The sequence below is a fragment of the Papio anubis genome, chromosome 4 (assembly GCF_008728515.1).
Source record: "Papio anubis isolate 15944 chromosome 4, Panubis1.0, whole genome shotgun sequence".
In the NCBI taxonomy this organism is placed as follows: domain Eukaryota; kingdom Metazoa; phylum Chordata; class Mammalia; order Primates; family Cercopithecidae; genus Papio; species Papio anubis.
The window spans coordinates 100,373,214-100,396,879 of record NC_044979.1 but is presented as its reverse complement, the minus strand read 5'-3'; the positions used below and the strand labels follow the sequence as shown (position 1 = coordinate 100,396,879).

At 37.0% G+C, this 23,666-nt stretch overlaps 1 protein-coding gene and 1 pseudogene across 1 annotated transcript in view; both read right to left on the bottom strand.

Moving 5' to 3' along the window:
• Window positions 1–16,146: 16,146 nt before the first annotated feature.
• On the bottom strand, window positions 16,147–17,595 carry LOC110742828 (annotated as a pseudogene).
• Window positions 17,596–19,961: 2,366 nt separating this feature from the next.
• The window catches only part of ZNRF2 (zinc and ring finger 2), an 89,367-nt gene continuing 85,662 nt past the window's right edge, over window positions 19,962–23,666 (bottom strand). Inside the window, exon 5 of the mRNA XM_003896148.4 lies at window positions 19,962–23,028. The gene's annotated coding sequence lies outside the window, so the exon portion shown is untranslated. The remainder of the gene's footprint in view (window positions 23,029–23,666) is intronic.

Genomic DNA, 23,666 nt, shown 5'->3' with positions numbered 1-23,666 from the left:
ATACAAAACATGATAAATGGAATGTTAGCAATGTGGTTCTAAAATACCACATATAATGTTATCCTGTGAATATATATGCATTGAAGAGTATGGAAAGACATATGCCAATAAATAAGGAGAAAAAAGTCTCTGGGGAGATGGGAAAAGGAGAAATATGAAGGTATTTTTTCCTTTGTGCCTTACTTGTGTTTCCAAAAGTTCCTACAACACATATCCATTATCTTGCAGTGGGAAAAATTTTACTTTAAAACATCCAAGGCCAGGCGTGGTGGCTCACACCTATAATCCCAGCACTTTCGGAGGCCGAGGTGGATGGATCACCTGAGGTCAGGAGTTCAAAACCAGCCTGGCCAACACAGTGACACCCTCTCTCTACTAAAAATACAAAAATTAGCTGGGTGTGGTGGCAGGAGCCTGTAATCCCAGCTACTTGGGAGGTTGAGGATGGAGAATCGCTTGAACCCGGGAGTGGAAGTTGCAGTGAGCCGAGATCGTGCCACTGCACTCCAGCCTGGGCGACAAAAGTGAAACACCATCTCAAAAAAAAAAAAAAAATCCAAAAGATTAGAACCATAAACTAATCATTTTCTTTGTTTTAAGCTCAAAACAATTACATACAACTCCTATAAGAATAATCAATACTGAATATCAGCAAAGTGACATGCATGTGGCTAACAAGTCTCTTGAATGACCCACTGACATTCTGTAAAAGCTTAAAGAGCACAGGGTTAAGTGCCATGCTGCACTATTTCCCTTCTTACTTGACAAAGTAACACTTGCTGATGTAACTGTGCTTGCCAAGTTTTTGATAGTAATTCCATCATGTCTCATAACTTCGAAGAGTCTCAAAAGTATCAAGATCCTAACACAGGAAAACTTCTGGTAGCTAAGAACCTCTGGTTAATAGGGGGTTTGGAGAAAGCACATGCAATGGGCACAGCAGAGAAGCAAACAGCAAACATGGAGATGTCCAGGACTATCCTGGCACATGTTCTTCAGTGTTTCTAGGAAAGGTCTCTGGTCTAGTTATCAACTGCTATGTAACAAACCATCCCAAACTTAGTGAGATAAAATAACAATCATATATTATCTTCTCTCACAATTCTGGGGGTTGACTGGACTCAGCTAGACAGCTCTCCCTCAGGTCTCTCATCCAGTTCTAGCCAGATGGTGGTTAGGCTGGAATCATCTAGAAGGCTTCCTCACTCACATGTTTGGTGGTTGCCATGGCCAGGGCTTTCTCACACAGCACAGAAGCTTGGTTCCACAGAGAACCTTCCTGAGAGAAAGCTAGTTAGAAGCTGTATTACCTATTCTAAGTCCTAGAAGTCATATAGCATCACTTCTGTTGCATTCTATTAGTTGGAAACAAGTTACTAGGGCCAGTTCATATTCAAGATGAGTGAAATTCAGATTTTGCTGCTTCTTTTTTTTTTTTTTTTTTCAGATGGAGTCTTGCTCTGTCCCAGGCTGCAGTACAGTGGCATGATCTCTGCTCACTGCAACCTCTGCCTCCCAGATTCAAGCGATTCTGCTGCCTCAGTCTCCAGAGTAGCTGGGATTACAGGTGTGCACCACCACACCCAGCTAATTTTTGTATTTTTAGTAGAGACAGGGTTTTGCCATGCTGGCCAGGCTGGTCTTGAACTCCTGACCTCAGGTGAGTGCTCCAAAGTGAGAGCCATCACTATTATCAGCATAATCTCATTTACACAAATGAGATTGCATTGATAAAAGCATAGTATCAAAAGGCTGATATTGACTGCTTCATTAATAATCTTATTTTTATCATCATTAGGTGTGGTCCACCTATGTCCCTGGCATTAGATGACTCCACAAAGTTTTATTTTATATTGAATTATATTCTCTTACTGCCTTTTTTTTTGAGACAAGATCTTGCTCTGCTGCCCGCGCTGGAGTGCAGTGGCACAATCATGGCTCACTGCAGCCTCAACCTCCTGTGTTCAAGTGGTCCTCCCATCTCAGCCTCCTGAATAGCTGGGACTACAGGCATGCCCCACCCATGCCTGGCTAGTTTTTAAAACTTTTATAGGGATAGGGTCTCACTATGTTGCTCAGGCTGGTTTTGGACTCAAGTGATCTTCCTACGTCCCAAAATACCGGTATTACAGGCATGAGCCACTGCGCCCAGCCTATTGCCTTCTTTTTAATTCATAATTTCAGAGCTACTAATGGATGTAAGTCTTTCACACAACACTTTAACAGAAGTTAACACTCTGAAAAAATGCCACAATAATTTTCTAAATATTCAGCCATTGACTTAAATATTTATAGATGACTATTATGTGTCAGAATCTGTTCTGGGTTCTGGGATACTGCAATGAACAAGAAAGAAGAATCCCGCTTTCATCGACTCTGCATTCTAGTGGGAGAAGGGAGATAAGATAAACAAGAAAACAAACACGATGAGGTAGGCAGTGCTAAGAAGTTTAACAGGGAAGAGGATGCAGAACAATGGGGTTGGCCGCCTTCTTCAGACAGAATGATCACAGAGAGGCTATTTTATAAAGATGGGGTGGCCACAGGTGGCCTTTCTGAGGTGTGACACTTATGCAGAGGTCTGAACAAAGAAAAAGCCAGCCAAATGAAGACTTGGAGGAAGAGCATAAATATCATAATATAAAAAACTATATCTCACATAGACGGATTAAATGTTTTTAAATATGAACCACATATAAAAGTTCCAGGCGAAAATACAAGTGAAAGTTTATGTAAACCTCAGATAGGTAAAATCCTTCTAAGCATGACCACAAAGTTCAAAAACATAGAGCAAAGATTGAAAAGTGTGATTATTTTTATAAGAAGGCAAAAATATTAGACAGCAACAAAATACACAAAAACACCTTAAGAAGAAAATACACTACCATGAAGATTCCAAGATAAATGGCAAACTGAGAAGCACATTTGCAACATATATTAAAGATTAACAGTCTAACATTTAAAAATATATAAAAATAAATCACTAAGGATAAAAAGAACAGGCAATAGTCATAAGCAAGTAATTCACAATGAAATACAAATGGCCAGGACACTAATGAAAAGACATTCAATTACAGTCATCAAAAATGAAATGCAATGGAAACTTATTTTTTGCTTACAGTATAGCAAAGATGGTAAAAGGGTGACAAAACTCTGTTTTGCCTCAAGTATGAGGAAACTTTAGTTCACATGTTCTGTTGGTGGCAGTATAAACTAGAAACAACTTAAAATTTCAATAGTAAAAACTACTAATGAAATTATATGAAATAGTATAGTTCAATAGTGGTTTAATGCTATCATCAAAATAATGAAGTAGACCCACATTTAATGACAAATATATTTGTGACATACTGTTGAGGAAGCAGGTTGAAAGACAGAATGTATGGTATGACAGCATTTATGTAAAATTGTGATTGCACAGATTACTAAGTGAAAGTACATTCATCAAGTATTAACAGTGGTTATCCATATACAGTAGGATTTCAGGTAGTATTATTTTTCTTTGCATTTGTAGGTACTTATATTTTTGCTTTTGTACTTTTCCCAAAGAAAGGTTTTTCAAAGAGCTACTGGCTTGACTGTCAACTAACAATTCAAATACTTACCAGCAAAAATCAACATGGTTTGAGTTCTCAGTTGGCCAGTCAAGGGAAAACACAGCATAGTTAATGAAAATTCTTTAAAGCCAAGATGGTGATCAACTCCTATTAAAGAATGCCCAACTGAGGTCTTTCCTGTCATTGATATTATCACCATCATTTGCTATATGTAAAAATATAAAGCTGCATTGCTACGGTTTGGGTTGTCTCCCCAAACCTGATATTAAAATATGATCCCCCAATATTGTAGGTGGGGGCCGAATAGGAGGTGGGTTTGGGTTATGAAGGTGGATCCCTCATAAATAGATCAATACCTTCCTTCAGGGGTGAGTTCTTCCTATGTTATTAGGTCCTGTAAGAGGTGGCTGTTAAAAAGAGTCTGACACACACACTCTCCTTGCTTCCTCTCTCACCCTGTGACACCTGCACACATAGGCTACCTTTCACCTTCCACCATGAGTGGAAGCAGCCTGAGACCCTCACTAGTTGCAGCAGCCAGTGCCATGCTTCTTGTACAGCCTGCAGAAACATGAGCCAAATAAACCTTGCTCTTTTTTTTTATTTTTTTGAGATGGAGTCTTGCTTTGTCGCCAGGCTGGAGTGCAGTGGCGCGATCTCGGCTCACTGCAACCTCCACCTCCTGGGTTCAAGTGATTCTCCTGCCTCAGCCTCCCAAGTAGCTGGGACTACAGGTGTGTGCCAGCACACCCGGCTAAGTTTTTGTATTTTTAGTAGAGATGGGGTTTCACGGTGTTAGCCAGGATGGTCTCGATCTCCTGACCTCGTGATCCGCCCACTCAGCCTCTCAAAATGCTGGGATTACAGGCGTGAGCCACTGTGCCTGGCCTTTTTTTTTTTTTTTCTTTAAATAAACTACCCCGCCTCAGGTATTCCTTTATTGCAATACGAAACTGACTAGGACATATACAAATACTTATGAATTGGAATGATCTAATCTCTAGGTCAAACACCATGGAAAATTCTTACATTTTTCAGCCCAAGAACACTTTCCAGTCTCAAAACGTATTACTAAGATGTAGTCATCAAGACTGTATGCTACTGGCATAATAGATAGAGCTCAATGGAATAAAATGAACAGTTCTGAAGTAAATCCATACATTTACAGTCAATTGATTTTCAACAACAGAGGCAAGATGACAGTTTGTGAGGAAAGAATAGTTTTTTCAACAAATGATGCTGGAACAACTGGACATCCATATGCAAAATATTAAAGTTGGACCCCGCCCCCCACCACACTTCATACCATACATAAGAATTCACTCCAGATGTATCAGAGACCTAAATAAGAGCCAACATTATAAAATCCTTAGAAGAAAAGAAAGGTGCAAATCCTAATGACCTTTGATTAGGCAATGGTTCCTAGATGACACTGAAAGCATAAGCAGCCAAATAAAAATTAGATAAATATGACTTCATCAAAATGAGAACTTCTGCGCTGCAAAGGTCGCTATTAAAAAAGTAAAAAGACAACCCACACAAGGAAAATATTTGCAAATCACAAATATGATAAGCATCTAGACTAATGTTTGTCTAGTCCACCTTATTTTGTTGTTATTGTTCTATTTTGTTTTGTTTTTAGAGTTTAGCAGCCTGAAGTCATGGTTTTTAGTTTCTGCCTCTAGTGATAAGCAGAAAAGAAGGATGAGGAAGGGGCTTTACTGGCCCAACCAGAAACAGAAACTAAGAACACATGACTGTATTCTCTCCCTTGGACACCCCTGGTGACTCTAGAACATATAAAGAACTCTTAAAATGCTACAGCACAATTTTTAAATGAGCAAAGAATTTGAATAGACATTTCCTCAAAGAGATATATAAATGGCCAATAAGCATGAAAATATGCTCAACATAGTCACTAGGATATGTAAATTAAAGCCATGAGATGCAACCTGATAGCTGTTTTATTATAGGATGGCTATAATAAAAAAGATGGACAATAACAGGTGTTGGCAAAGATGTGCAGAAACTGGAACCCTCATAATGACATTGCTGTTGGGAATGTAAAATGGTGGAGTCAAAAGTTTGGCAGTTTTCAGTTAAACACAGAGTTACCATATGACCCAGCAAATCTACTCCTAGATATATGCCCAAGGGAAGTGAAAATACATTCACACCAAGACCTATACACTAATGCTCATGGTAGCATTATTCATAACAGCCAAGGAGTGAAAACAGCCCCAATTTCCATAAACAAAATGTGGTACATACAATGGAATATGATTCGACCATGAAAAAAAATAAAGTATGAACATGGGTTACAACATGAGGGAACCTTGAAAACATTAGGCTGAATGAAAGAAATCAACACAAAAGGCCGCCTGTTGTATGATTCCATTTAATAAAATGTCCAGAATAGACAGAGCCATAGAGACAGAAAGTAGGTTATTTTGGGGCAAAGAGGGAAGGGGGAAATGGAGAGCGACCATTAATGAGCATAGGATTTCTTTTTAAAGTGATGTAAATGTTCTGGAATTCATGGCGATGGCTGTACAATCTTCTGAATATGCTAAAAAACAAAACAAAACTCTGAATTGTACACTTCAAAATGGTGAATTTTATGGCATATAAATATCTCAATTAAAAATGACAAAAAAAGGATAATGGCAAACTTCTTGTCTGAAGCTATGTAAGACAAAAGAGTAGAACAACAACTTTAAAGTGCTGAAAGAAAACACAACAAAAACAAGAGACAATCTAGGATTCTAGGCCTAGCAAAAATTTATTTCAAAACTGAAGGTGATTATTTCAAGATTTACTGTGATTCTACAGTAATCAAGGTAGTGTGATATTAACATAGACATATAAATTAATGGAATAGAATAGAGCCCAGAAACAGGTCTACACATAGAAGGTTATCTGATTTGAAACAAAGATGGAAAGTTAATTCAACAGGGAAAAGTTATTCATTTTACCAAATGACGTGGAACAAACTGGAGGGTGATATGGTTAAGCATGAACCTCAGCCCTTATCCTCACAATAGACAATAATTAACTCAAATTCTATCACAGATCTGAATCTAAGAGCCATAGAGAAAATATTTTTTGACTTTATATTAGGCAACAATTCCTTAGGAAAAAAAAAGGCAGGAAAACAGGAAAGAATAAACTAATACACTTGACATTGAAATTTAAAACTTTTGCTCTTTCAAAGGCACTATTAAGAAAATGGAAAGGCAAGCACAGATTGAGAACGCATTCACAAATTACATACCTAAGACCTGTATAAAAAACAAAGAACTCTTACAACTCATTAATAAGATATACAACTGCAACTTCAGCAAAGTCTCAGGATACAAAATCAATGTGCAAAATTCACAAGCATTCTTATACACCAGTAATAGCCACATCATGAGTGAACTCCCCTTCACAACTGCTACAAAGAGAGTAAAACACCTAGGAATACAACTCACAAGGGATATAAAGGACCTCTTCAAAATAAGAGCACACAAACAAATAGAAAAACATTCCATGCTCAACGGTAGGAAGAATCAATATTGTGAAAATGGCCATACTGCCCAAAATAATTTATATAGATTCAATGCTAATCTCAACAAGTTACCACTGACTTTCTTCACAGAATTAGAAAAAACTACTTTAAATTTCACATGGAACCAAAAAAGAGCCTGTATAGCCAAGACAATCCTAAGCAAAAAGAACACAGCTGGAGGTATCACGCTACCTGACTTCAAACTAGACTACAAGGCTACAGTAACCAGAACAGCATAGACTGGTACCAAACAGATATACAGACCAATGGAACAGAACAAAGGCCTCAGAAATAACGCCACCCATCTACAACCATCTGATCTTTGACAAACCTGACACAACCAACCAACGGGGAAAGGATTCTCAATTTAATAAATGATGTTGGGAAAACTGGCTAGCCACATGCAGAAAACTGAAATTGGACCCCTTCCTTAAACCTTATACAAAAATCAACTCAAGATGGATTAAAGACTTAAACGTAAGACCTAAAACCATAAAACCCTAGAAGAAAACCTAGGAAATACCATTCAGGACATAGGCATGGGCAAAGATTTCATGACTAAAACACCAAAAGCAATGGCAACAAAAGCCAAAATTGACAAATGGGATCTAATTAAACTAAAGAGCTTCTGCATAGCAAAAGAAACTATCATCAGAGTGAACAGGCAATCTACAGAATGGGAGAAAATTTTTGCAATCTATCCATCTGACAAAGGGCTAATATCCAGAATCTACAAGGAATCTAAACAAATTTACAAGAAAAAAACAAGCAGTCCCATCAAAAAGTGGGCAAAGAATATGAACAGATACTTCTCAAAAGAAGACATTTATGTGGCCAACAAACTTAACGGAAAAAAAACCTCATCATCACTGGTCATTAGATAAATGCAAATCAAAACCACAATGTTATACCATTCTCACGCCAGTTGGAATGACGATCATTAAAAAGTCAGGAAACAACAAATGCTGGAGTCAGGAAACAACAAGGATGTGGAGAAATAGGAACACTTTTACACTGTTGGTGAGAGTGTAAATTAGTTCAACCATTGTGGAAGACAGTGTGGCGATTCTTCAAGGATCCAGAACTAGAAATACCATTTGACCCAGCAATCCCATTACTGGGTATATACCCAAAGGATTATAAATCATTCTGCTGCAAAGGCACATACACACGTGCAGCACCATTCACAATAGCAAAGACTTGGAACCAACCCAAACGTCCATCAATGATAGACTGGATGAAGAAAATGTGGCACATACACACCATGGAATACTATGCAGCCATAAAAAAGGATGAGTTCATGTCCTTTGTAGGGACATGGATGAAGCTGGAAACAATCATTCTCAGCAAACTAATACAGAAGCAGAAAACCAAACACCGCATGTTCTCACTCATAAGTGGGAGTTGAACAATGAGAACACATGGACAGAGGGAGGGGAACATCACACACTGGGGCCTGTCGTGGGGTGGGGGGCTAGGGGAGGCATAGCATTAGGAGAAATACCTAATGTAGATGATGGGTTGATGGGTACAGCAAACCATCATGGCCCATGTATACCTATGTAACAAACCTGCATGTTCTGCACATGTATCCCAGAACTTAAAGTATATATAAAAATAAAAACAAAACCAAAAAAGCATCCCAATGAGATTTCAGGAATGTCTGAGTAATGAGTTTGGCAAATTTTCTCCCCAAAAAGCAATGATAAAACTTGACAAAACTGTGTAAATACTCATTTCAGAATTCTGAGAACTGACTAATGCATGCAACAAGCTGAGAAACATTTATTCAAGAAAACCTACTGAACCTTGGTTAGAACAGTGGCAGTCTGTGGCATTGTAGTCTGAGGCTGCCCCCATCTCACTCTCTCCCAGTCCTTCAAGTTCTGTGGCACTATAGTTCTACCAGGGTGGGCAGGCCGTCAAGGCCTGCAGCCTCCCTGCTGCAGGGGGCTGAACTGATATGGAGAAGAATGTGGGAAAAATACACATGCAGGAGTGTTGTCAAAAACAATATCGATCTGAACAGCAAACAGGTAAGGCCAACATTGTACCTAGACTGAGATACTGGTTGGGGCAAGCCACAGATGGGCAAAACAGTCAGGAATTTAACAGACCTAGGGAATAAGATAACAGTGAGCATTGCGTATAAAGCTGCACACATATGACCCAGCAATTGTACTTCTAAATACTTACCCAAAACACATGAAAACATACGTCCAAACAAAGAACTGAAGGCAAACGTTCATACAAGCATTATTCATAAAAGCCCCAAAAGTGGAGATGATCCAATCCATCAACTGGCAAGTGGATAAACAAATGTGGTATATCCATACAATAGAATGGATTTTTAAAATTATTTTTGCTATTCAGCAAAATATAAGGGAAGAATTACTAATGCATGCTAAACATGGGTGATCTTCAGATACAATTATGTTAGGTGAAGCCAAGTGCAAATGACTCTATTTTGTATCATACCACTTATACATAATATCTAGTCAAGGAAAATCTATGGAAACAGAAAGCTGGTGGTTGCCTAGGGCTAGAGGAGGGGAAAATTGAGGGTGATTGCTAATGAGTATAAGGTTTCTCTAGAGTGATATAAATATTCCAAAACTGATTATGCTAAGGACTACAACTCCAAAAATATATGAAAAACCATTTAATTGTATACTTTTAGTGGGTGGATTTTTATGGTATGTAAATTAAACCTCAATAAACCTGTTAAAAATAATGGTATAAAGAACTGACCTTTCACCAAAGAAGCTACAGGAATGGCAAATGAGCATATAAAAAGATGATTAATGTCATTAGTGGTTAAGTAGATTCCAACTAAAACCACGAGATACCACTACAGACCCACTAGAATGTCCAAAATTAAAAAGCCCGACACCAGCATGTATTGGCAATAATGTGGTAAAATTGCAACCCTCATACATTGCTGATGGAAATGTAACATGGCACAGCTACTTTGGAAAACAGTTTGGCAGTATCTTACAAAGTTAAACAAATACTCACCACATGACTCGGCAATTTCATCCCTAGGTATTTATTGAAGAGAAATGAAATCACATGTTCACACAAAGATTTATATTCAAACTTTCATAGTCATTTTATTTGTAATAGCCACAAACTAGAAACAGCCCAGGTGCCCACCAATAGGAGAATAACAAACTGTAGCATATTCATTGAATGGAACACTACTACTGATTCAAGCAATGTCTTGCGATGATTCAGGCAACATCATTGCATCTGCGATATTTCTCAGACACTATGCTTAGCAAAACAAATTTACACAAATAAAGTACATACTGAATGATTTCATCTAATCTACAGTGACACAGAGCAGATCAATGGCTGCCTAGGACTGTGGGGTGATGGGTAGGAACCAACTATTAAGAGTCCTGAAGTAATTTTTGAGGGGTGATGAAAATATTATCTATTTTGGTTGTGGTGATAGTCACACAGGTATGCATGTCTTGCACAAATTAATCAGACTGTACATGCATAATGTTTTTGTTGCATGTAAATTGTAACTTTATTTAAAGTTGCCTTTACAGAGGTAGCAGTGAACTAAGATCTCGCCACTGCACTCCAACCTGGGCAACAGAGCAAGACTCTGTCTCAAAAAAATATAAATTAATTAAAAAAAACAAAGTTGCCTTTACAAAGCAATGAAGAAAAAGCTGATTAGAAATATAATACTGTTTTTACTGAAGAAATAGTCCTCTAAAAATGGAAACAAGTTAGGAAATCTGTGTCTGGCTGGCTCTACCTCAATCCTAGTGTTTGAAGTACTTTTACCTACTTTCTCCTTTGTTTTAGTAGCACTGACACACAGGAAGGTCTGGCACAAAGTATAAAGGTCCTACCGGATGTAGAGTCAAATAAAGGGTTTTCCAATGACCTTAATAACCTCATTCCTTGTAAGAACTGACACAAATACTTATTTAAGAACCAGGTTTCAGACAGCCTGCTATTTATAGATTTGTGATACTATAAATGATTAAGCCCATTAGGGCAGGCACTATCCTTTTCCCCATCAATGTATATGTGGTGTCTCACCCAGTGTTTTTCATCTATCAAATGTTCAAGAAATACGTGCTAAATGAATGAACCAACACAACCAACCATATGCGCTAAATGAATGAATGATAGTGCCTGCATTCTAGTGCAAGTAACTCCTATACACATTCTTCTTCAGGGAGAGAAGACTTCTGAAGATCACCACATAACTCTAAGAATGAAAATCAGACTAGTTATGTATTTAGGTTTCAATAGCTTTCTATCGATTGATGTGAGTGCAGCAGAATACTATTTTTGAACATTTTTCATTCCTAGTTCGTGTTCCTAGTTGCTCATGGCATTTTATTCAATGACTCATTGATGGTCACTGCTTCAGGAGGGAGAGAAAATGAGGACAAATCAAAGGTATTATTTTGAATGTCAAAGTCAAGTTCTTTAAATCCAAAGGAAGAGAAGTGTCTGGAAGCCAAAGGCTTTTGATTTGTCAGAGCCATTCTGGAAGTAAAAAGAGCTTTTGGGAATCTACAAATTCTTTGTGAAAATTAAGGATCGGAGCCTGGCTGAATTAGACATTGTCCTATCAACTAGATTTGGGTAGAATGCATAATGATGCCAGAGCAGTTTTCTCATCCAAAAAGAGTTAAGAGTTTGATCAAGTAGGAAAGAAAATTGAAAGGAATATAGCTACAGCTTAGTTGCAGAGGTCTGAGATATTCTTGGCACCCTTTCCTCTTCATAGGTCCACGCCTATTTTTGAGGTGTATGAGAAAACCTTTGATAGGTTGTACACTGACTATACAACAGAATCACACTAGATTAACTCAGAATCTCTGGGGTGAGGTCAAGACCTTAATATATTTAAACAGATGCCTCTATGTGTCTTTCCTCCCTGAGTTGACCTATTGTTTAGGCAAGTATTGAGAACCAGTGGCTTATGGGGATCCCAAAGAAGACATATGTAACGTCTGTCTTCCCACTGTGTATGCCAACCTCATAGACAACCTCCCTGCCAACACCTGCCTGCTGACTCCATTCAACATGGCATCTGAGCACAGAATCTCTAGGCAAACTAGGGAATACCTTACTGAAGACAGTTTAGACTTGACTACTGGTGCCTCTTATGCTGGATTTTGAAGAGTCAGCTTTATGAATTGAGGGTTTGGTGGACAAGTTTGACAGTTTAAGCACTGACGTAGGCAGGAAGCCAACTATTAGCTGTAAGGTCTGAACCCCATGAAAATGTCCCCCATAGAACTCAACACAAGGGACAAATCTGACTAGAACTATTCACCAGCATCACTCACAATTCCTGGATGATTATTTGGCCAAAGCCTCACAAACTGCAATTCCTAACTAAAACACTGACTAGGTGTTCAAAGCTCATGTGCCCTCACCAAAAACCATAATCACAATGAAAGCCAATGCTATCTATGAATGTACATGAAGACGATTCATTAGACCCTCAACCTTTTAAAGATATTTCCAGCTCTTTCATTTAAAAATGAGGAAACTGCCTCAATTTAGTAATAATTTAGGACAAGTTCTGCTCATGTGCAGTAGTTAAATAAACTTTGAAAAAGACCCAAGAGTCTTCATGAAGTTGGAATTAGAAGGCCTTCAGAAATATTCAGGTAAGGACAGACAGGAGTAGAAAAGCCTCCCAGAGTCATCTGGACCTGTGCTGCCAGCACAGTAGCTACTGGTCACATACAACTCTTGACAACTTAAAAAGTGGCTATAGTCCTGAATAGAGATGTGCTGTAAGCGTAAAACACAACCAGATTTCAAAGACTGAAAAAAAAAAATGCAATATATCACTTTAGAGTTTTTATATTATTAAATATATGCTAAAACAATAGTTTGGATATTAAATACCTTTGGCCTTTGCAACATTTGATTTCCAACAACAGATGAACTTTATATATCGTTTGATGGATATCATCTATTTAGATAATATCCTTAGTATTTACAGATTTAATAATATTCCAAGTGTTAACGTGTTACCTTGAAAGGTGCATACAGGCTTTGATGATATACAGTTATTCGATATTTTTCTGAAATATAAATTTGTATTTGCTAACACTGTATAGTCTATGTTCAGTTACCCAACTAGTTATCTTGCCACCAAATGATCAAGCCAATTGGAAAGCATTAAATCTCAAGGTGACTCTGTTGGAAAGATATTTTTTAGTTACATACTCTTTAAATCTCTTAATACACATTAAATTCAAAGGTTCATAGAAAACATTACTATAAAAATAAGGCACTACATGGCAGAATTTTAAAACCCTGCTTTATAATTACAGCATCATTAAGGTATTGCAGAAAAATTATTGTTATTTTTACTCATTTTATGTGGGAAGGCAAATCTTAAACCATGTGGAAATATTTATAAAAACAGGGGCTTTGACATCTTTGAATATCTCCCTGTCAGGTATTAAGTTTACAACATTTTCACAGGCCTTGCATTGTAGGACTTCTTGGTCTAGGAAATCGTAAGTGAACTTTAAGAGAAACTTGTGAAAACTTGAATTGGCGTTTCCATGAGTATGCTGTATCAAATTAGGGAATCCATGAGGAGAGTTGTCTCCTTGACCCACACGGATATCCCAAGGTTTCTGCTGCTCTTCCAAGGAATGTAAGTGTACCAGTATTCATTTCCCAACTTTTGCTAAACAAAGATTATGATGGGGCCAGCAGCAACTCATAGCCTTCCAAGAAATCATAAATCTCTTCTGGTCCTCCTCTTACCTAGGCCAACCCAACCTATTTTAACAGCAGCATCCATCAGGACAGCAGGCTCTATTTTTCCTGTATGTCTACTTCTACAAGATCTTGCTTCCAACAGATTTACTTGTGTTGTGAAGATCTGAGAAGACTGGCATAATGGAAAGAGTATGGGACAAATGAACCAAAGGGAAAACCTCAAGAATGCTTCAGAGTGCATCTCAGCATTTCACTAAGCAAACCCAGGAAAAGCATGGCTACATTCCAATAGGCAGCTAGAGCTAAGCAGGGAGGGGACATGAGGAAAAGTCCAACCCAACCAACCTAGACGTCGTTAAACTAGCTCAACAATCCCACTTATCACATACTTACTGACACCCTAAACATTTGGGTAGAGATACCTCCTACACCCTAATAGACACTGCTATGATCTGAATGTTTGCCCCCACTGAAATTTGTGTTAAAACTTAATTCCTAATGTATCAATATTAAGAGGTAGGGCCTTTAAGTGGTAATTGGATTATGAGGGCTATCTATGTCTCCAAAAATGGATTAATCTATGCATGGATTAATGGTTATTATCAAGGGACTAGGTCAGTTCTCACAAATGGGTCTGTTAAAAAAGCTAGTTTTTCTCTTGTGAACTCCCTCACCAAATGAAGCACTGTGCTGCCTCTGGACTCTGCAGCACTGGCAACAGAATGGACAACTAGAACTTGTCCCAGATGGGTCAATTCTGCTCTCTAAATCTGTTCTGTTCTTCTGCACTTGCTTTCCCTATTTTCATTGCTTTAGTTCTGCCCCTCATCATCTTGCCTGAATTAGTATAAATGTTCTAACACGTCTCTCTGCCTCCAGTCTCGTACCTCTCGTAAGTATAAATGTGATTATCTTTTTCCTGTTTCAAATCCTTCAATTATAGTTTAAGACATAAATCTCTTCATGATTTATCACCTGTTTACCTCTCCAGACATAGCAACTTTCTTCTTTATTTTTGGAGACAGAGTCTCACTCTATTGCCCAGGCTAGAGTGCAGTGGGACGATCCCAGCTTACTGCAACCTCCGCCTCCTGGGCTCATGCCTCAGCCTTCCAAGTAGCTGGGACTACAGGCGCACACTGCCGCACTGGCTAATTTTTGTATTTTTAGTAGAGCTGGGGTTTCGTCATGTTGGCCAGGCTGGTCTCAAACTCCTGGCCTCAGGTAGTGATCCACCCCACCTTGGCCTCCCAAAGTGCTAGGATTACAGGTGCGAGCCATCGTGCCTGGCCAACATAACATTGTTTTTTTTTGAGACAGAGTCTCACTCTGTTGCTAGGATAGAGTGCAGTGGCGCAATCTCAGCTCACTGCAACCTCCACCTCTCCACCAGGAGAATTGTTCAAGCAATTCTCCTGCCTCAGCCTCCCCAGTAGATGGACTACAGGCGCGCACCACCACGCCCAGCTACTTTTTGTATTTTTAGTAGAGACAGGGTTTCACTGTGTTGGCCGGAATGGTCTCAGTCTCTTGATCTTGTGATCCGTTCGCTTCCCAAAGCACAGCAACTCTTTAAGAGTGTCTCACTTTCCTCCTATGTTTGTACGTGCTAAGTTTTTTGCCTTGGGAATACTCTTCCCAAACTTTCCACTTTGCATGTTCCACGTCCCCTAGAACTATGATCTATTTGTTCTTAAGTACTTAAGTTTAATCACTCTCTTGTCTAGTCTAATTTTCCTTTGTACCTCTACAACACCTTGTACATATGTCTATCAGAGCTTTTATTGTTCTCTATTACATGCTTGCTTGCTTTACCCACTAAAAATTCAGTTCCTAGAGATCGGCTATCTCATTTCTACATTCTTGGTCCGTATAATCTACAGAATCAAGTAGTGCTTTATGGTAGCTGATATAGTAAAATCACTGGGTTTTAGTGAGAGTGGAAATTAGCACCCATGATGTTCTCTATTATACCTAGGTTTCTTTAAACACTTCAGTTAAGGTCTTAGATATTACTACTACACCTCATGACTGGAGAGAATACTAAAATTATTCATAAGTGGACACAAATATGTTTGTTTACACTAGCCACTAACATTAAGTGCTTACTATGTGTCTGGTGCTTACATACATGTACTTTTCTAATTAATCCTCACACCAACCCTGATGTAGGCAGTATTATCTCTTTTTACAAAGTTGGTTGGCGGTGAGGGGGGAGGGGTGCACTATCTTGCCCAGCGTCCCTAAGACTGTTTCCAGAACTCATGTTCTTACACTAGGAAACTCAGTATCTTTTACATCATGAAAATTGTGCTTCAAAAGATTCTTTACTTTTTTTCAAAACATAAATGTTACTAAATACAAGCTAAATTTTAAAAGTTATTGATTATACACTAGCAGATCATCCCTTCCCAAAACTTTTTCTTTTTTTTTTTTTCTCTTGTTCCACTGAGTTTTATTGTAGGGATACACACAAAAGATGTCCACTCAATTCCATAGTTTCTTGATGGACATGTTTTTCCTCACTGTCCTTTGGCATGAGGCAGGACTTTGTACTATCTCAAAGTCCTTCTGAGTGACATGGACTCACTGTTAACTCAGAGCATACAGGCCGGTTTCTGTGCACATGCCCTTCACTCCAGCCCGATGCTCCTGACATAAGCTCAGCAATTTTTCTCAGGTTGATCCCCTGGGTCAGGTTGATTTCTGAGAATGAATCTTGAAAGAGTTGAAAGTGTCCAGTCAGGCCTCCTCATTGCGGGGTGGGAACTCAATTTTTCTGTCAATGTGCCCTGGGCAAAGCAGTGCCGAGTACAGGATATCAATCGTATTAGTAGCCGTGATAAACCGTGATACTCTTGGTACCCTCAAAGCCATCCTCGAAGCATTGTCTGCTGCACTTCACTGGTCCCTCCAGCAACCCCCTCCAGCTATGAGGTGCCAATCAAGTCAATTTCATCCGTGAAGATGACAGATGAGGATTTTCTCTGCCATCACAGAAATTCCCCAATTAATTTCTGTACCAATTCAGAGCCAGAGATATGAATAAAGGTACAGTCCCTATGATAAGCCAGGGCCCAGGCCAACAGTGTCTTCCAAGCAGCACTCCCTTGGGCTGTGCAATGCCCAGTACTTTGAAGAGCTGGGGATGCTTAGCAGGCAGGTCGATCACTTCTTTGATCTCCTTGATCTGCCCATCCAGTCTACCAATCAATTTATAAGTCAAATCTGGTGCTTTCTTCACCATCATCAGTGACACCAATGAGTCCACCTTGTTGGGTAGGATCTTGTACAAAGTGTAGCTGTCATTTCTTAGAACCACCAGGGAACTGGGTGTCACGTCACTGATGCTGATATTTTTGTCCACATCTACGACAAACTTGTTCTTGGGATGCACCTTGACCAACACTTTCTTCTTATCCATGGCCTGGACCACTTCCCCGACATAGGAGTCCTGTTCCTGCAGCAGCTGTAGCTCCTCCTGAAATCGGCACACTTTAGTATTTAGTTCATTCCTGTGCACCTGCTGCCTCCAAAGGTTTAGGGTCTTATCATTCAAAAACAGCTGCATATGCACCTGGAGTTCAGAACTGTTGCTTGTGGCTTTCCCCCATCCAATTTATATTGCAGTTAACCCTGGAGTTCTTCAATCTTGAACAGATAATACTGGCAGAGTCCACTGCCTGCCTTTTCCTCTTCCAGCTCCATCTGCTGTGGTCTGTCAAGTGCCATCTTGTCTTTTCAGCAGAGAACGCCGGCATCTGCTTCCCTCCCCAAAACTTGACAGCTGTCCAATCATATTTCAATTACAACATTTACATATAGGTTTTACATCAGAAATGTCAAAGTACATCTTTTACTAATGGTTAATGTAACAAAGAAAGACTTCTTTGCCCAGTACTAATACACGCATTATTACTTATTATAGAATTTTCATTAATAATTTTAAATTCAATTTGTGGGAATGGATATACAAAAATAAAGAAGCCATAACATTAATTCATGGTATTTTTCAGCATTCAGCTATTTCTTAGTTTTATTGCAATTTATTGTCAACTTCTAGATAGAAGGGAGAATATGACAAATTTCCATGAAAGCACTCTTATTTTCTACTTCTAAATAATGGGATAATTTAGCAAGATCATTTGGGAGTTTTATTTATTAAAATAGGAATAATGAGCTTTTTCATTTCAGTTTAGAATATACTAATACAAGTTGTTCCTAATACATTTTCTCTGTCTTGTGATTGATGCTTTTGATATCTTATTTAACAGGAAAATACCTAAGAGAGAAAATTAAGGTGTTACAGAAAGAGTTGTGGAAACCATGAATAAAGCAATAGAGCCATGATTTTCAATGAAACTCACATAAACAGTTATTATAAAGAAAGAAAATGTAATAGGCTAGTGTTATAAAGACCAGTATCACCAAATTCCAAAATCTCTTTTGACTTCTATAAGGGTCTGCTAACTGTATTATATGAACACAGGTACTCAAAATGCTACTAATAATCAAACCTTTTGAGATTTTGGTACCAGAATTACCAGTAACAGGATATAAGCAGAACTTTATCAAACATAAATCATCAGTGCCCACCAATTTCAACCTACTACGTCAGAAAAGGAAGGCATGAGAATTTAGTAACAGGAGAACTCTGTCATTTCTAGTGCCAAGTCTAGGGGTCCTGAGGTACCTCACTGTTCAGGTCAGAGCTAAGAAACACAATGTTGGTTCATATACAATGCTGGTTCATAGAAAACACAGTTTTATCACTTAAATTTTTTCATTTATTTCTGTGATGTAAGTTTATACCGTGCTGTTCTTTGTCTCTCCATAAACGAGCAACCAAAAATCGCTCTTATTATTAGCCATTGGTCTAAAATTAATGATAGCTTAAATATCTAAAAATAAACCAACCCCCGCTCTAAGTACAGTAATGTTGCATTTTCAACTAAAACTAAGTATTAACATATCTGGTTTCCTTCAGTGCCTTTCATTTTCCACAGAGAATCAGGTGACTTTGGAGACTGTGTGCTTCACATTTAATACAGGAATTCTATGATTTAAAAAGAATATTCAGTTTCCTAGCTTAAGCAAGGCATTCACAAAATATGATACTCAAAGTATTGTTTGGATAAGTTATTACCTAGAAAGGTTTATCAGCTATTCTTGAATATGAATCACTATGAGTACACGTAGCAATTTCCTCTAAAGAAAACCAAGCAATTTAGCTTTAGAATGAAAAGATCTGGGGAGAAAAGAAAAGTAGATAGTAAAACAGAGAATTTAACTACTGTTATTCACAACACAGCAAAGAAAAAATCAGAAGTTACACACTTCAGAAAAAAGGGAATAGGCCAAAGACAAATGTTCGCATGCTAGAATTTTTTTTTTTTTTTAAACTAAGAAAATACCTGTACAAGAACAAGGGACACTGAACAAGGGCACTTCACATTTAACCACTCATTGCCAATAGATACCATGCTCACCTCAGGATCAATCAAAATTGTTAGAAAATGGTCCAAATGAACTAGAAGACTTCCAGCAAGTAACAAACTATACTCATATTTAATAAGCACCATTTACCTCTATGTAGTTTTATATAGTTCTCAGCAATTTGATTTATATGAGAACTTCCTCAGTGAAAGAATAAGATGATTTGGATATTACTACCAATGCACAGTACAGATGTCAATTAGATGGTAAATTCAATTATTCTTAAATTTTAAAACAAGAGTTTCATGCTTTGTTCAAATATAGCTTATTTTTTTAAAAATTCCCCTCTTCCACTCTTATGTTAGGTAATATTTACAATGAATTTACAGTCTTTTTCATTTAAAACAATGTCAGTATATCTTGCTATAAGATACTAATTTAAGTGACTGTTTTTAACTTCACTATACCCAAACTTAGCAATATGGCTGTGAGTCAAACAAACTTTGAAAAGGAACCTGCCATTTTCATTAACTCATTCAGACTGTAATCTTTGAAATACATATGGCAGATACGCTGAGGCTATTTGGGGGCTACATTTTAGTAAAGTAGCTAGAGTGAAAACTGAAATAACTACGTAACATTTAAAAGAAATATAAGAGTTGCACTAAGAAACCAAAACTTACATATTATGTAACATAACCTTTTTAATGTTGTTTTTGCTAACACGAAAAAAGTTATGCCGTTATTTATATTTCAATTACAACACTGCTCTTAAAACACAATCTATAATCCGTCTTGTAACCAGATCTGAAAAACACATATTAATACTATGCTTAGTCTGTATCTCTGGCAAAAAGCCAAAGTAAAACAGAATAATTTTACTTTCTCCTAAACATTCTGGTAAGGGGGGGGGGGGGGGAAAAAAAGCCAGATCAAAGTAAGGTGAGGATTCAAAATTGGCAATAAATCCATTATGGACAAACAGTGGCACTAAAGTGAACTTTCAGAACATACTGCTTTCTACATATGCATGTGTGATCTTATTTGAACATGAGTATTTACAAAGATTCTAGAAAGCTAAAACCAACTTGATAACCTAGGCTTTCAATCGTTATTGTATCCCTCATAATAATTAGTTGTCAGTAGTTTCAGCTTAGTATTTAAATATCTACTGTGATTTTATATCTTACTTATACTATTCAGTGTTTGCATAATAAATTTACAAATATTTTAAGTGACATTATATAGAATATTACTTGTATTTTCCAGAATAACGACTTTGACTTTGAATAAAAACTGGAACATTTGGGCTTTAAAAACATTTTTTTCCCTCAATTTCTAAGTTGTTCTTTTTAGGAAGTCACTGACAGAGATTGAATTTAAAGTAAAAATGTCAACTTTGTAAATTTTGTCAAAAAAGGGATTGCTATAAACAGATTTAAGTGAATACTGTTCCAGACAAATATAATAATCAAGTAGCACTTGACACTGACAAACACTGAACTTTCTTTAAAACCACAGGAGCTTCTATTGTAGCAAATGCAGCACAGAACCTTATGACAAAGAGGGGCTAAAAAGTGAATTTAAGCCAATATAGGTTAGAAAGTAAACAATGGAACTATTAAATTGGTGCAAAAGTAATGGCAGTTTTTGCAATGACTTTTGCATTAACCTATCACAAAATCAACTTCCAGGAGAATATAGTTAATCCTCACAGCTGTAATAAATCTCTTCCTTTAAGAATGGAAGACAACAAAACAATTCTCATCACAACAGTATACCAGTAATAGAAAATGAATCAATTATTCACATTCTAAGAAGTTTTACTTGAGGAGGCTGGGCAGGAGGGTATGAAAGCTTACAAAATTGAAAACATGAAATAAAATGAATTCAAATTAAGACTTCATGGTAACAGAAAAAAATCAGAAAAAGAATTGTTTCGTTAAGGGACGAATATTTTCCATAACTAGTTAAAAAGCACCTATTAAACTGTGCCTTCAGCTGTCAAAATGGAGGTTTTGGATTCCTTTAGCAATTGCAGCATAACAAAAGGCATTTCACAGCATAACTTCAGGGAAAATGTTATCTGATCTGGAATCATACAAAAAGCAATTAAAAACTCTTAATTATTTATAATACACAAATTTTTCTGGGTAGCAGCAGTTGCTCCTGTACTTGCCCTTTTAAAAAATGTGAAACAGAAGCCAGAAAAAGTAGGGGAAAAAATTTAGAGAAGATTAAGAGTAGCAGCGTTAAATAAAACAGCAAATTCTTAAATACATTAGGAGTAAAGAAAGATTAAAACAAGGAAACAGTACTTACTGTGCAACTTTCAATTATACTAAGAAAAGTGCACCACCTAGTCACTGATAACATTTTCCCTATGTTGAAAACACAAAACCTACTTATCGATATTTTTGATATTAAAAAAAAAAGACATTCACTATTGTAACCCTGACAACTCTTCCAGTATTTTTAACCATTCAGATGTATTATGTGGGAATATTTATTAACATAATTTTGTTTAACACATTTCTTTCTATACAAACTGAATTTAAAAGTGTCTATAACATTTTCAATTACAGTAATAACACATGAATAAATTATAAATTAACAAAATCTTCATATCTACTTTTAAAAAATCATTTATCAAATGCTAACCTCCAGATTATCTGGAAAATTAAAGATGCAAATTGTTATAAATCTGGCATCCCAATTAAATTACAATTTTTTAAGGTATATAAAATCTCCCTCAAATTATTCCAAGTTTCACTCCAGAAAATTTTATTTTACCCTTTTCTTAAGTTTACAGCCTGCTGAACATTTTACCCAAATTTGAGAGAACTGCCTGGAGATGCAAAGCACAATAAAATAATTACATGAAAAGAACAAACAAAAGATACCCGTTAAAACAGTTATTTTAGCTGGCAGCACTTAAAATTGGTAATCTGTATTTTTTTTAAGTTGCATAGCTGCAAGATGATTCACTGCTGATTAACTGCTGGGCAGTTTTATTTAAGAGGATAAGAATATTTAATAAATTGCAATTCAGTAGAATATTCTATATTTAATTAAAATGTAATTATGTAATGTGATTTGCTCTTTGGACTGCATTCTGATATTAAACCTTTAATTTAAAAATATTAACATATTTTAGCTTTCCTATGTAGAAGTCTATTTTCCACTCTTGGGGGAAAAAATGGAAGAACTTGAGATCATGGTCTACATTCAGAGAATGTTTTTACTGCTTGATTACATTTCTTGGTTTCACATTTAACACTTTAATTTATAAGAAGTAAATTATATGTTTTTCAATTTAAGAACAGATGAATGCAGAAACATTATGTTGGGGAAAACAAAGAGACCCCAAACTGAAAAACAAAACAAATCAAAACATAACTAGTTGTGCAGCTCTGGAGAACTTAATAAAAAGTAAATCAACTTTGAAATCAGTTAACTTTGGCATCTGAATACAAAATGTTTATCAGTATTACCTATGTAGATGACTATTAAGGGATATGCAGCATTTTCAAAATCCCTGTGTGTCCTTTGTATGCATGTTTGGTACACTGAGTTCTGTGGTCACTGTCCTCTCTTCAGCAGGGTTTTTACCCCAGTATGATTGTCCATCTCTGTATTACCAAGTCTCACAAAACGCAGATTTCTGGCTGAGTATGCCTGCATTTTTGTTTCTCCAGAGACAGATCTTCATATCCTCTTGGTTTTTCAAGCATCTTGTAAAGACGAGAAAACCTGTGTAAAAATAGATTTCTCCATGAACACTGCTTTAGTTACTGTAAGTTTTCATACCCTTACTTACTGTTCTGAAAATTCATAAAGCCAGTGATCTGGAGAAGAACAGATTAAGACACAGAAGGACCAATTAAAGTTTAGTCACAAAAAATACATAATGAAGTCATCCCCCTTTCACAATAAGGACTACACCCAAGTAAAGAATGCACACACACGGAGTTTTAAAATATTTCTCCTAAGTAACTAAAAATCCCAAAAAAAAGTACAGCAATTTTCTAACTAATTAAGACCACAAATATTCATGTCTCTCTATTTTGGGTTGATTGTTAAATTCTTATGCTGAAGGATATCGAAAACGTTGAGCTTTATGGCTACATAGTGCCTTACAAAATGTTTTAACAACACTGAATCCTCCTCAAACCCATATACCTTTAATCTAGGACTATTAAAATGTATACAAAAATGTATCACTTGATAAATAAGGTCAGGACAGAAGCAAAAATGTACAAGAGTCAAGATATTCCATGTCTATAAATTCTTAAAAATGACTCTTCAAGACCCACAGAAGCAGACTCCATTGGTTCAGATTTCTGTAGACACCTGATGAACAGAGCATGTAGTAGGCTAGTTTCAAATTC